The 16313-nt window shown below is 41.1% G+C and overlaps 1 protein-coding gene across 4 annotated transcripts in view; it reads right to left on the bottom strand.

The window, feature by feature from the left end:
- The window catches only part of LOC147710628 (F-box only protein 6-like), a 208027-nt gene that overhangs the window by 175709 nt on the left and 16005 nt on the right, over positions 1-16313 (bottom strand). Inside the window, exon 3 of one of the 4 annotated variants that reach the window (XM_086921307.1) lies at positions 6380-6509. The exons of the other annotated variants lie outside the window; for them this stretch is intronic. The gene's annotated coding sequence lies outside the window, so the exon portion shown is untranslated. The remainder of the gene's footprint in view (positions 1-6379; positions 6510-16313) is intronic. 4 annotated transcript variants of the gene reach the window in all.

Raw genomic sequence — 16313 nt, 5'->3', positions numbered from 1 at the left:
GTAAATATCTAGAAACATTGTTTACTTTAAAAGATCAGCAATCAAGATACACAAAACGGTACCCCAGTTCTAAAGTTTGAATGAAGGCTGTGTAAACATACCCAAATGGATACTATAGACTGTATCAATAATTTCACATAGGTTTAGGATCTAAACAAGCAGGCTACATACTGAATAACTTTAATTGAGTTAGTCTCTACTGAAGTTTCTGTGATATTGCCCAAAACCCCAGACAGCATATTGTGATCAATAAAAGTGTGACCTTTGTCTTTATATGTGATTTTAGGTTTTGAAGGACCTCCAAAAGAGAAAGATAAGTTCAAATTCTTTAGTTTTGATCGGAGTTTAAGGAAGCACTTTCGTTATGACAGTATCCTTGAAGAAGTCTAGCAAATGTTGATATTTGAGCACTCCCAAATGATTTGTTAGTTGTGACGCCCATAGCTGAGGATTATCTCCATGTGTTGGTAATGGATGTTTACATACAATGGGTTTAAGGTACTTAGCATGTTGTAGTTCAAACCTCAGTATGTGTGCTCTTTCCAGGTCCAAGTTTTTTTTAAAGTTGATTCGAGTCATTTTCGGAAGCTCGCTTTCTAAGAAGATTAAGCATGATCCCATTTAGAGTTTTGTTTTTTCTGGAAATCCAAAAATTCTTCAGCTTCCTCTGTGGTTGCAAGCTACTACGTCACCCATATCTCTTTGCAAGGAGAGTGTTTTGGATTTAGTGATGGTATAACTCATCTGTAGCACCAAAAATAATTGATCACTTTTATGACTATAGGCTTAACAGCAGAGAGATCACCTGTGATAACTTTGATTTATGCAAGATTTATCACCACAGTCGCTGTTTCTGTTTCTTAGAAGTCCTAAATAGCGTTTCCTTAAATGAACTGGCAGGTGACATATTCAAGTCAAGCAACCACATTTTGAGAACTAATACTGGTAGACTTTCCAGGATGACCCACTCATGTCTAAGGAAAGGAGAACAGAATATGTGTATTCTGCACAAGGAGATAGTTATTTCCTTTACAGAGGCACACCCCTCTTTGAGGTGCCCTACTGCAGAAGCACGTGGTTTTCAATGAATAAGGCTATCTTGAGATCACTGAAAAATCAGAAAAGAATATGCCAGTGATTTGGTTGGGAAAACGGATGAAGGAGCTCACAAAGAGAATATCCTGTGTTGTGCAAAAAGGGACCACATGCAAGATTTGGATTCAGCGATTATTAAAGAAGCACGCTGGAATCAGTGAGTGCCGCCAATTCTAAGCATCACAAAGCCTTACAAGAGCGTTCGTCAGAGAAATGCCAAAACATATACTCTGTGTTAACAGTAGGAACATTATTTTTCTTTGCTTCTGCTGGCTGCCTGTCTGTCTGATAAGTGTACACCGTCATCAAGGTAGAGTTCAATTCTGACCAGCAAGACATTGTTAAGAGTGAGTTACCTACTGCTGTGAAAATGCTATTTTAGTCCCAATTGCAGCATAATAAGCCTGATGAGATTGCAAGCATTGAAAGGTTTGTTCGAAAAAGGGAGGCTAGCAGTCTTTTAGGGCAACTGTCAGACTCTCAATAGAGGATTTTATGATTGCTACAGGTGATTAGGCTGGACGCTCCCAAAGAGGTCAGATCCGCACAGCTACGGCTTAGTCTTCTCATCCTGCCAGGCCAAGACCCCAGATTAGATTTACGAAACATACTAAAATCAGGTTTTTCTAAACAAAGGACCTTTGACACAAAACTGATCTCCGCGCGACACCCAAAACAATCAGCTCCGAGGAACGATAACCGGAAAGTCACCACATGTAGTCTTCAGAACAATGCATACTTGTTTGAAGTGGATCCCGATGATCATATCTTTTCATACTGAATACTGGATTGACTGCAGCTTCCAGTATGGTGTTTAGCAAACAGGGAATAGACTGCGACATCCTGACTAAGAAGGAGATCCTGTAGTCCAGCATGTATTAAACTAGAGCCTGGACCACAGATTAAATTTAGCAGATTGGATTAACATTATATCATGCAAATTGACAACAAGAGTAAATTTAAAATCCACCATATGCTTCATGTGTAGATCAAAACCGATATGTTGATCCTGCTTAAACTTTTTTGTGAATGGGGACTTGAACGTTTGAAAGTGCGGAGAATATAAATCAAGCAAGAAAATAATCTTACTTTACTTAATATTTCTAGAACAAGCAAAGCAAAGATATATTGATTATCTGTAGCTTGTAGCTCATAGGTAAGGGTTACACATATTTGTTAACTGTTTTGCACAGAAAGGACAGCCCACAAATACATTTGTTATGGAAAAAGAGCACATGGTATTTAGCCATGTAGCTTTCTGTTCAAAGTAGTAGTGGTGAGACAATATGAACAGTCTTTTTCTCCTGGAACCCTTCTACACAAAGTGATCATTGTACTGATTTACAATCACAAAATCTGGTATCAGCAGATGGCCATGCACCGAAAGCGCTCCATAGTCTGGTTGTGCATGGATGTAAGACACCTCTTGATCACTTACATGGTAAACTCAGTAACATCAATGATAGTATAATGCAGCAGGATGATAGGAACATTTAAGACTGAAATAATCAAAATTGCTGAGAGACTATGGTGCCCAGTGCTTCATTCGGGCAATAGTTTGTATCCTAATTTTTAATTATGTGTTACCTTCTTTCAGAACTGGAAGAATGACAAATAGTAGCGAAATCCAACCAGCTTGAGTTGTTAAAATCATTCTGCCTCTGATATTTTTCCCATGGTAAGCAAAGTAAGACCGAATCCAGAGCTAAATCTTAAACCTCAGGCACTTTTACAGTTGGACCTGGGGGTAGGCTGTCAATAATTTTCAGGACAACACTGTGTGGATTTCATTATCATCACATACATCAAACAGTACTTCCTCTGAGATGCATTATCAGAGTAGGCATTTCAAGATATGTACCAATTTTTATTTGCTGCATTCCACAACTTTCATTCCCTCATTTTGAAATCATTTGGTAATATCAACAACAAAGTTTGTCATCAGTTCTGCTTTAAATTTAAAATAATTTTATTTTAAAAAAGTTCTGTATAATACACTGACATTTAACAGCCTGTCTACCTTAGTGTGGGATAAACTAAATATTTTCATTCATGTTCACACTTAACTATAAACAGAAGAATTTGACTAGGAAGAAAGGCAGGTCTGAAGTCAATTTTGACCTTTACAATACACAGCATGGCTGTAAAGGGTCTTATCGAAAAAATGTTTGAGCCTAATTTAACAAGTTGTGCACAAAATTGGGCGCAATTATTATGTCAGTCTATTTTGTAAACACTATTTCTGCATTTTTCCTATTTCTGTTTGCAGTATTACTTGCTTAAAGCTACTGACAATAATTTGTGCTAGGAATATCAATTAATTTTGTCTAAAGATATAAGCCAAAGAAATATAGAGCTCAGAGGTTTGAATCCAATTAAACATAGCAAGATATTTATTTGTGTGTGTTTGTGTGCATGGATGGTAGAATTTAGAAGCAAGAGCAGCTACTCAGATCCTAACATTGCATTTGCCTAGTATCCAGGAGTCAGGTTTTGCATATGGGAGGATCCCCATCTCCTTCCCAAATCAGGGAAGATAGGGACTGGGTGGTAGAGATTTGGTGGGAAAAGACACTATTCTCTTGCCATAAAACTTTAAATAAGAGGCCTTAGAAATAATGCAATGCATTGCCAGTGGAGGGTGGTAGTGAACTATCTATTGCAAGTATAATGTTAAAACATGTTCCCATTTCTACAGAGAACACATTTTTCAGTACTATACTTTCACTTTGTAATTCATTCTGATCGCCTGGGCAAGTTCAATTAGTTTGCACTGATTTGTGAAATTGAAGCGCAAGACGAAGAACATGGTGTCAGGGAAAAAGAGTCATCTCAAAATGTTTAGTGATTAGGGAAGTGTTTATTCCTCCCGGACACATCAGGAAAATTTATAAGCAATGGACTGGGCCTATCTAATCATGCAACATACCTATAGATCTCTGCTTTTTTTCACTAAAAGATGTTAAAGCATTCTTCAGGAAAAGCTAGAGTCCTGAGTAGGCCATTCAGGAAAGGTATCTTGTTTACGTATTAGTACTGAAGTTAGAACTTATAATAGGATTGAAAGAAAAACAACTACCATGTTCAATTTGGGGAAGAAACTAGCCTGGATGTGCTACTCACATATGGAATGGAGACACTTGAGGATTTTTATATTCTAAATAATAACAATGGATAGAAGTCAACTCCCCAAAACAGCCAACAGTGCAGTTTAATAAAGTCATATTTTCTCATTCGAAAATAACAGACAAAATTAATTTTTTAGGAAGATCACAGAAGGAAATTACATTTTGCCAATCAGTTTCACGTCATGGGCACCACATTCTGCTAGTCCTGTCTTTTAATTCAATCTCACTTTTTGACCTCTCAAGCCTCTCAGGATCCTGTGAGAACCTCAAGCAGCCCATTTTTTTCCAGTTAGCATTCGGGTACTTGAAGTGTTCATTATCCTGTTAGAACAACATGTGCCAGAATACAAAGAAAAAACTTGAATGAAAAAAAAAAGCTACTTGCGCGTACATTTGGGAATCTTAGGAGCTCTGCACTTTTTGAGGGGCTCTTTAAGCTTGCAATGGTAAAACCAAAATTATAACCCAAAGAATATTGGTGCTGGTAAAAATAGAAAAAAGCACCATAACTTGTACCCACCTTACAGCAACATGATCAGTTAGACATTTAAAAACAAAACAAAAGAAGGTCAGAGAATTGAGGGCTACATCCTCTCATCAAGGGTCCATAAGTATCCATCTACTGGTGCTATGGAACTATAAAAAGGTCTAAAAAATACCAAAAAAACAAAATGACCATGTTGTGAGAGCGACTTTCAGCCAATCTTGTTTTTTACCTATTACCCCATTACGAGTACAGTAATGCCATATTCCATTACCAGCAGGAAGGAGTATCCCTCTTTCACATTAGGGGCCCCATTAGGATGGCGGTATCAAAAAAATGTGGTCTTGGCAGTAGAACAATTAATCTAAACAAAAGATCATAGCAGCACAGATCAAGACAAACAACACAAGTGAGTATGCGGTCGATATCCACTATTCAAAATTCATTTTATATTTACCATGTAATATCTGGAATAAAACAAATTATAATATTCCACAGATATAAGCTTTGTATCTACACAGTTGTATAAAAGTATAATAATATACACAGTGCTCTCTGTGGTATAAAGAATGAAAAGATGGAAATAGAATGTATTAGTCTGGGAGAGGGGACATGGAAAGAAGTGACATAAATACATCAATATAAATTTCTATATACATTTCCATACATGATAGGACTGTTCCCAAAACCGTACAGGACTACAATGGAACCAAGTTTTAATCATATGTTGTGTCCCTAGAGTCTGTACTAGGATTGTAGTCGACGTTTCAACCCCTAGATTTCAGGATGATTATGGACCTTGAGGTGGGGTCTTCATCAGGACTGTACGAGCACCTGTGGGGGACAGACGATATGTGAAGGAAATATTTACAAATATGTGTGTGCTGCCAAGGGCTGAGGTAAAGATACCTACGTATGTAAAGGTAACGGAGGACAAATCCACTGTATTCAATAGGAGATTGGGGCTTCAATAATGCTCCTGTGGAGAAGGAAAGAGATCCTAAATATTGGTAATGGACTGGGAGACTTGTAGTCGTAATTAACACCGATGGATGTATAATTTACTCCGTTTTGGTTGATACACTCGAAGAGCGATCAACAGCAGGGGACTCTAAGCAATCGGAGACACAATTGTGAAGGAGTAACTGCAGTTTGTTCTGCTTACAGTCAGAGTGATCCAATCAACTGCATCTTTAAAAAAAAAAAAAGAAAAAAAAGGGGGAAAAGATACCCAATATTTGTAAGGTAATTAACCAGGATGGTCATGTAGTTCAGGAGATACATCAGGCGGTAACACATAGGTGTTGTGTATTTACAAAGTGAATGCAATTACAGGTAACATTAATGTGCTACGTCTGAGAGGACAAACCGAGAGGGTTGGAAAGGGTTACTCATAGTTGCGTGGACAATTCCAACACAAGGTTCAAAAGGTCAACACGAATTACTTGAAGGCCTAAGTGGATGTAAAAGTATACAGGCCCAAGTGGACACCGTTCAATATACAGTAGTAGGCTCTAACAGCATGACTACAGAGGGATATCACGATGGGAAATATTAAAACATTCGAAACTCGCATCACTCCTAAGATGCGTAATGCTGTAGTAGTCAATATCAGCTGAAATTACCAAAAGGCGATTTAAATTAATAGCGGCACACAAAGAGGAGCGCTCACCTTAGATCCTCGTCTCACTTCAAATGGGGAAACCGGATCAGTGCCAGAGTTCTTCATTACGAGTGAAACGTCTGCGCAGACGCCACGTCACGTAGACACGTGATTAGAGAGGACAGTACATGTTCGTATACTGGGATAGTCACAATAGTTATAGTCATGATGGTGCATACATAATAATAGCCATATTTTTTACATGTACCATTTGCAGGACACAGAAAAAGATCGTAAGAAATCGAAAAAAATGAAAGACAGACTTCACTCCGGACATGACCGATTGGTAATCACAGTACATATAGCCATGTCTACAGATTATTATTTGCCATGCTTCACAGTAAATTGTGGCTGAACATTCATATACATAAAACATCCTGTGTGAATATGACCTAGCAACCATGAGTGTAAAACTCAATGCATCAAAAATTACTTGGAGGATCTAGATGTTCACTCTATTAACAGACTGGCCATTTGTGTGATAGTGCCTTCCAACTCATTGAGTCCATTCTTAACAGTGTCCAGTAGATACATCATTTTACATTCCCTGACATTGAGAAGTGCACCTATATCACCACCCCTGGGTCCCAGTGTAACTTTCTCTAAGACCAACCATTTTAAGGATTCAGGAGTATGAGAATGTTGTGCAAAATGTTCTACCAGTGGTGCTCCCGGAGTGTTACATCGAATACGACTGCAATGTTGCAGGATTCTTGTTTTGGCCATCTGTTGAGTCTGGCCCACATAAAGTAGATTACATGGACATATAATGGCGCAAATGACGTTCTTACTGTTACAATTGCTGTGGTTTCTTATTTCAATGTCATGGTTTCTGTATCAGAATTTCTTTGTCTCTATCGTCATTTTGCAAGCCTTGCAGTGTGAGCACTTGAAGTGTCCTGTTATATCTGGAAGGTTCCACATAGATTGTATCGTGGGATTAGGTGGGCACTCGAGGAAAGAGTGTACAACAGGATCACGTATGTTCTTTGCCTTTTTAAAGGCATGCATGGGTGGTTGCAGGATTCCTAGTTCATCCGATGAGTTTCCAATGTCCATTAATTATTTTCTTAAAAATATTAGTGTGCGTCCAGAAAGTAGTCACACAAATCATTCTTTTGCTATTCTGGCGTGGCGTCTTAGGTGATAATAATGTTTCGTGGTTTTGGTGCCATGCTCTCTTCCTGGCTCGGATGACGAGCCTTTTGGGGTATCCTCTTTCGAGTAGGCGGGTAATCAAATCGTCAGACTCCCTAAAATAGTCATCTTTTCATGTACAATTCCTTCGGATTCAAAGGAATTGCCCAAATGGTAAATTGTCTCTCAGACTTCTATTATGATGGCTCGTATATCTTAATAGAGAGTTCCTTTCAGCCGGTTTTCTATATAATGTACTATATAGGTGATTCCCAAGTGTCTTTATTGAGATATCCAGGAAGTCAATGGTGTTTCTGTTCCAGGTCATTGTGAACTTACTGTCCTCTGAGCAAGTGTTTAACCACTCAAAGAAATCCTTTAATCCTCCATCACCTGCCCAGATGAGCAGGATATCATCAATGTACCTGCGCCATTTAATGATATTGAGTTTGTGAGGGTTCCTGTCTGACAAGACATGTTCATCTTCAAAACTGCTCATATAGAGAATCGCCAGATCTGGGGCCAGATCTGGGGCGAAGGCCGCCCCATTGCTACACCCTTCGTTTGAATATGGTAGTTATTTTGGAAAGTAAACAAATTGTCTTCTCTCCAAAGTTTCTCTGATGATCTCAAGGGCATATCTTGTGTATAAATTGTCGGGGTATGTGATACACTAACTAAGGTACATAAGAACATGGAGAAACCACCGGGGAGACCCATTATCTCTGGGTATGGCTCCCTACTTGAGCCATTGTGCAAGTACGTGGAAGTCTTCCTAAAACCCTTGGCAGAAGGTACTACAACTTATATTCGGGACACAATGGAAGTGATTAACATGGTAGAAGGTTTGGAATTTAATCCAGAAACACACATATTGGCACCCCTTGATATCCAATCGTTATATACAAGTATACCACAAAGACATGCCCTTGAGATCATCAGAGAAACTTTGGAGAGAAGACCACAACCCTCCTACGTACCTACAGACTTTTTATTGAAATTAATTGAAGTAGCCATGATGTACAATTTTTTTACCTTCCAAAATAACTAACATATCCTTTTGGTAATTTCAGCTGATATTGACCATTACGCATCTTAGGAGTGATGAGAGTTTCGAATGTTTTATCATTTCCCATCATGATATCCCTCTGTAGTCATGCTGTTAGAGCCTACTACTGTATATTGAACGGTGTCCACTTGGGCCTGTATACTTTTACATCCACTTAGGCCTTCAAGTAATTCGTGTTGACCTTGTGAACCTTGTGTTGGAATTGTCCACGCAAGTATGAGTAACCCTTTCCAACCCTCTCGGTTTGTCCTCTCAGACGAAGCACATTAATGTTACCTGTAACTGCGGTCACTTTGTAAATACACAACACCTATGTGTTACCACCTGATGTATCTCCTGAACTACATGACCATCCTGGTTAATTACCTTACAAATATTGGGTATCTTTTCCCCCTTCTTTTTTTTTTTTTTTTAAAGTTGCAGTTGATTGGATCACTCTGACTGTAAGCAGAACAAGCTGCAGTTACTCCTCCACAATTGTGACTCTGATTGCTTCGAGTCCCCTGCTGTTGATCGCTCGAGTGTATCAACCAAAACGGAGTAAGTTATACATCCATCGGTGTTAATTACGACTACAAGTCTCCAAGTCCATTACCGATATTTAGGATCTCTTTCCTTCTCCACGGGAGCGTTATTGAAGCCCCAATCTCCTATTGAAACGGTGGATTGGTCCTCCGTTACCTTTACATACGTAGGTATCTTTACCTCAGCCCTTGGCAGCACACACATATTTGTAAATATTTCCTTCACATATCGTTTGTCCCCCACAGGTGCTCGTACAGTCCTGATGAAGACCCCACCTCAAGGTCCATAATCATCCTGAAATCTAGGGGTCGAAACGTCGACTACAATCCTAGTACAGACTCTAGGGACACAACATATGACTAAAACTTGGTTCCATTGTAGTCATGTACGGTTTTGGGAACAGTCCTATCATGTATGGAAATGTATATAGGAATTTATATTGATGTATTTATGTCACTTCTTTCCATGTCTCCTCTCCCACACTAATACACTCTATTTCCATCTTTTCATTCTTTATACCACCGAGAGCACTGTGAATATTATTATACAACTGTGTAGATACAAAGCTTATATCTGTGGAATATTATAATTTGTTTTATTCCAGATATTACATGGTCAATATAAAATGAATTTTGAATAGTGGATATCAACTGCATACTCACTTGTGTTGTTTGTCTTGATCTGTGCTGCTATGATCTTTTGTTTAGATTAATTGTTCTACTGCCAAGACCAAATTTTTTTGATACTGTAATTTACTGACTCTGGTCAGGTCAAACCCCTTTGCATACAACACCATTAGGATGGCGGGCGGATCGCCCCCGCCAGGTAGCCACCGCCGGCCTGACGGGGGCGATCCCCCCGCCATCCTTGCTCTGAAACCCCCCGCCATATTAGGATGGGGTGCCAAGAGCACCACTGATGATTTGACTCCTTTCATTGAATGGCTCAACAACACCCAAGAACATCTCAGATTCACGAGTGATTGCAAAACGAATAACCTACCTTTCCTGGATGTAACCATACATGCGGAGGATGGCACCTTGGGAACTATACTTTATCGGAAACCCACAGAACGCAACACCTTGCTGCACTATTCAAGTCATCACCCTAGAGGCTTAAGAGATGGGTTGCCATTTGGACAATTTTTACGTATGAGACGTAATTGTAAGTGGAGGAAGGACTACTGCAGCGAAGCAGACATTCTTGTGAATAAACTAATACACAGAGGTTACCCCCGTAGATTGGTCACCAGAGCCAAGAAGCGTGCCTGGTACTACCACCGGGAAAATCTACTGATTCCCAATACCAAAAAAACAACGACAAGGATCCCGTTCGTCTCTACCTTTGGTCCAGACAGTAACAAAATAAGTGCTATCATTAAGAAGAACTGGGGAGTGCTACGATCTGATAAGCAATTCCAGGATCCCCCTCTTTTCTCATATCAACGTGGCAATAACATTGCAAATCATTTGGTACATGCGATCACATGGCCAGAGACTTCCAAAGACAAACACACCATCACATCCGCTTGGGGCCTTGCACCAATTCGAGGACATTACAAATGCCAGAGTTGTAGTGTATGTGAACTCACCATCAACATCAAAGAGTTTATATACAATGGAATAAGCCATGAACTAAACTGCCATACCAACTGCAAAACTACTAACGTGATCTACGCCATTCGCTGTCCATGCGATCTGTTATACATTGGCCAGACCACCCAAATGGTGAAACAGCGCATTATTCAACATAAAAGCCGAATAAATTGCCAGGTTCTTTCAGCCCCCCTTGTACCTCATTTCATTGAGAAAGGACATCGAGACATTGACCTGCAGTGGCAGGTGATTGAACACCTCAGACTCCCAATTAGAGGTGGCAGCATAACCATGCTTCTGAACCGAGCTGAATGCAAATGGATTTCATAGGCAGACTCTGTAAACCGGAGCCTTAATACTCTGGATGAGTGGAATAGTACTGTAATCACTTGAATATCTATTCCGGGACCCTCAATCTCCCCTAACCTCCCTGAGCATGACCTATGCCTACATCACGTTATATGAGCCCTTTGCTTTACTATGTGTTCCAACATTGGTACTAACCCCTTTTATGCAACCTGTATCACTACTATTCATACAGGGTTGTTTTCCAGCATTTACTCTAGCCATGCTCCAATTATTGCGCAGTCACCCCTGGTCTATGTGTATATCTATACATCATGCATTTAGAACCAATTGGTTTAACTGTGACTTTAATTGTTAATCTAAATAATTGTTTTGTCTAAATTCCCTTCTATGCTGTAATTATCATACTTTGATATACCATTCAAGTTAGTTGTTATGCATTGCCCCGAGGCGCAGTCACCTCCTCTCTTTCCCTCCTCCCTCCCTCCCTCCACGCCCCTTTCCAACACGTCATCCGCCCCCTTTCCGGTTACTTCCTGGTTAGATCCAGCATCCCCGAGCCATCACTGTCCTCCGTGCGAGTCGGAACTCACACCACAGATCTAGTCTGTTCCAGCGCAAGATTTAATCAGGTAAATTCCGACCTTTAGTGCCAAACAATCACCCTAGCGATCCTAGGCTCTATAAGACTGGTACCTCCCGCGATTTACCGCCCGCTCTGAATCAGGCTCTCTCGTTTCAGGCGCGGCACCGGCTTCAATCGATGAGACTTGAACTCCCCCGGGAAGGATCACTGCTTCACCCTCTGTAAGTTGTGCTCCCTGCTTCTTCATTCGCCCTTCCTTTACCCCCCCCACCACCCCTCCCCCCGCTTCCCCCGGCATCCTGATAATTGCTTTTCTTTCCGGCAGGATCGCCTGCATCCATAGCTCCTGCACGACTGGTAACTACCCATTGCCAGCGTTCTTCTACTTCAGGTATGCCACAGTCACATGCCTGTGCTGCTAACTTGCCACTCCCCTTCCTCCACCTTAGGCCCCCTATTCCTTACTCACGCGCGGAGCAATTGCATGAGACCAATCACCACCATCACACATAGGTCTGCTCTTTAATAACTTGGCTCTTCCGCCCTTGTGTGAATTGCCCTTCCACCCGGCTCACACTCCCGTCCTTGAAGTTAGGCTGCCCTACACCCTCGCCCGATCTCTGAATTCAATTTTGTCCCCTTGCAGCACTCCATCTATCATCAACCCTGTCCTGAAGAGGATCCCAAATCACTGAGGATCAAAACGCCGTCGACAATTGCAGCGCAATTCTTTGGCGCATTACCTCTAGGCTCATAACTGTGTTCTACTTAAAACATTGAAATAATGTGAATTTATTTTGGAGCCTTCACTGAATATTTCTAGTCACTTTGCGCCGACCACGCTGTTCACCACGTTCACTTGCGTAATCACTTTCACCTTGTTATCACCTTGTCACCAAGTGCCATTTGGGTTGTTTCATGAATGCTTTCATGTACAGTGCTGCTTTTTAACTGTATCCCCCATTTGAAACAAAACGGTGATTAATAAGCCTTTCACAAATGAATTGAGACTCCTTGTTGTCCTTTGTCTGTAATGCTTGATGCATGCACTTTTAAAATTGCCTTATTTATTGATACCTATTGGGACATTGTCCCTTATATATACTGTATACCCAGTCCCAGTTTGGTTTATGGGTTTCACTCCTGTTCTTTTTCGCTTAATAGTGAGCAGCTGCTGAGCTGCGAGAGTGTGTACCAGACGGTACGTGGCATTTGTGCCTCATCTATTGAGCACTTAGTTGTGTAATAGTCTTTACATACACACTATGTCCAAGGAGTCTCTGACTTACTCGGAAGAATACATTCAATCGAGGTTCGCTAGGCCGTCACTTCTTTCAGGTCCTACCACCTTGACCTCGACCACACCCACCCCCAATTCCTCCAAAATTTTACTCGACAAACTTGAACAACTAAAGAAAAAACAAATACGTACTGATCTCCATGCACGTATGCTTACAGATTACTTGAGATCAGGTGTAATTCCGGTAGGCCTACAAATAAGGAACACCCCTGCCATTTTCACCGAAGACCCGAAGTTCAGAACCAGCTTTAGCCATCTTGCCACCACATGCTCACGTCATTGGATGGTTCTAGGAATCGATACCGCTATAGAACATAGCCGCCTGGAACTACAAGAGATTGACGAGTTGGAAAAACTCATCTTAGCTGACGCTTCATTCACAGATGCCAAGAGTCTTCTTGAGAAAATCAATAATACCATCGAAACCTTCAACACCTTCGAAACAAACAAGAAAGTCAATAAAATACAAAAAGACATTACATTTTACAAAGTTGAAAATACTTATCCCTACTTAAACGAAGAGTTTTTCAACACTACATACAACCCCCCAAGGACACGTAACTGGGGTCGATTCCGGAACAATCCGAGAATCACCTTCTCGGACTCTTCCAATACCTCTGCAGAAGAATCTGACTTTGGGGCCTCTTCATCCAGCAACAGACCCCAACCTCTTCTGTCACCCGGTTTTTTAGGCCGCGGACGCGGTCAACCCCCTCCGCCGAACCGCCAAACCAGGAACCGCCAATACCAACCACAACTCCCAGGCGAACGGCAGACGCGGACTCGCTTTTACCAATGGGGCCAACCACAATAACCAATGTCAGTGAAACCCAGGACACTGACCTCACCATTCCGATATTCAACTTATCCAGGCACACCTTGACCCCTGATGAAATGAATCTGCTTTCAAGAGGACTCTCATTTGTACCTACGGAACGTACCAACTTCCTGGATCTTCAATCTAATCTTCTTAAATTCTTCAGGAGGATACGACTCAAACATTTCTTTGCTGATAAAACGGAATCAAACTACCAAAATCATTCCATATTCCGACCGCCATCCACTTTCAACCCACCCTCCAATCAAATGTCACCAGAAATGTTGACCTTTGAAAAATTGGTGATGAAGGAGGTCTTGGACCTCAAGACTACTACACGATTCACACCTTACAATTTACCCATGACCGAACAAAATGCTCTCCATTCACTCAAGAACAATAATGAAATTATCATCAAGCCTGCTGACAAAGGCGGAGGAATCGTCGTAATGGACACTACCCAATACGATGCAGAAATCAAATGTCACCTTTGCAATATGGAACACTATCGTCCACTGAGCAAGGATCCCCTACAGGACATTAAATCCAAAATACTAACAGTCACTAGCTCAGCAAGAGATCTTGGCATCATAACCAAAAAAGAGCATGCTTACTTGAATAATCCTCACCCTAGGACACCCGTCCTATATGTACTGCCAAAAATCCACAAGGATACGACTAATCCATCGGGTCGACCAATTGTTTCCGGTTGCGGCTCGATTCTCGAACCACTGGGTAAATTCATCGACGCAATCATCAAAGAATTTGTCCCTCTCACTGACACCTATGTACGAGACACCATGGACCTCATCACCACCATTGAGAATAAGGCCTTTGACACCACTTCACAACTCATGGTCAGTTTGGATATAGAATCTCTATATACCAATATACCCCACAAGGAGGGCCTACAAGTAATCTATGATTTATAAGTAACAAGACCACAACCCACAAGAATCCGGACGGAGTTTATCATGGACTTACTCCGCATTGCCCTACAGAATAACTACTTCCTGTATCGTGAGACATACTACCTGCAAATCAAAGGTGTCTCCATGGGCGCTTGCTTTGCCCCTAACTTCGCTATATTGTTTGTCCATAACCTTGAAAAATCACTAATTCTCAATTCTGCCAATCCCTACCTCCATCATGTGGGCCTTTGGCGACGTTATATTGACGACATCCTCCTCCTCTGGCATGGCACCACTGATGATTTGACTCCTTTCATTGAATGGCTCAACAACACCCAAGAACATCTCAGATTCACGAGTGATTGCAAAACGAATGACCTACCTTTCCTGGATGTAACCATACATGCGGAGTATGGCACCTTGGGAACTATACTTTATCGGAAACCCACAGAACGCAACACCTTGCTGCACTATTCAAGTCATCACCCTAGAGGCTTAAGAGATGGGTTGCCATTTGGACAATTTTTATGTATCAGACGTAATTGTAAGTGGAGGAAGGACTACTGCAGCGAAGCAGACATTCTTGTGAATAAACTAATACACAGAGGTTACCCCCGTAGATTGGTCACCAGAGCCAAGAAGCGTGCCTGGTACTACCACCGGGAAAATCTACTGATTCCCAATACCAAAAAAACGACGACAAGGATCCCGTTCGTCTCTACCTTTCGTCCAGACAGTAACAAAATAAGTGCCATCATTAAGAAGAACTGGGGAGTGCTACGATCTGATAAGCAATTCCAGGATGCCTCTCTTTTCTCATATCAATGTGGCAATAACATTGCAAATCATTTGGTTCATGTGATCACATGGCCAGAGACTTCCAAAGACAAACACACCATCACATCCGCTTGGGGCCTTGCACCAATTCGAGGACATTACAAATGCCAGAGTTGTAGTGTATGTGAACTCACCATCAACACCAAAGAGTTTATATACAATGGAATAAGCCATGAACTAAACTGCCATACCAACTGCAAAACTACTAACGTGATCTACGCCATTCGCTGTCCATGCTATCTGTTATACATTGGCCAGACCACCCAAATGGTGAAACAGCGCATTATTCAACATAAAAGCCGAATAAATTGCCAGGTTCTTTCAGCCCCCCTTGTACCTCATTTCATTGGGAAAGGACATCGAGACATTGACCTGCAGTGGCAGGTGATTGAACACCTCAGACTCCCAATTAGAGGTGGCAGCATAACCATGCTTCTGAACCGAGCTGAATGCAAATGGATTTCATAGGCAAACTCTGTAAACCGGAGCCTTAATACTCTGGATGAGTGGAATAGTACTGTAATCACTTGAATATCTATTCCGGGACCCTCAATCTCCCCTAACCTCCCTGAGCATGACCTATGCCTACATCACGTTATATGAGCCCTTTGCTTTACTATGTGTTCCAACATTGGTACTAACCCCTTCTATGCAACCTGTATCACTACTATTCATACAGGGTTGTTTTCCAGCATTTACTCTAGCCATGCTCCAATTATTGCGCAGTCACCCCTGATCTATGTGTATATCTATACATCATGCATTTAGAACCAATTGGTTTAACTGTGATTTTAATTGTTAATCTAAATAATTGTTTTGTCTAAATTCCCTTCTATGCTGTAATTATCATACTTTGATAT

This window comes from Lissotriton vulgaris, chromosome 5, assembly GCF_964263255.1.
Source record: "Lissotriton vulgaris chromosome 5, aLisVul1.2, whole genome shotgun sequence".
In the NCBI taxonomy this organism is placed as follows: Eukaryota; Metazoa; Chordata; class Amphibia; order Caudata; family Salamandridae; genus Lissotriton; species Lissotriton vulgaris.
This window is presented reverse-complemented; position numbering and strand designations above follow the sequence as displayed.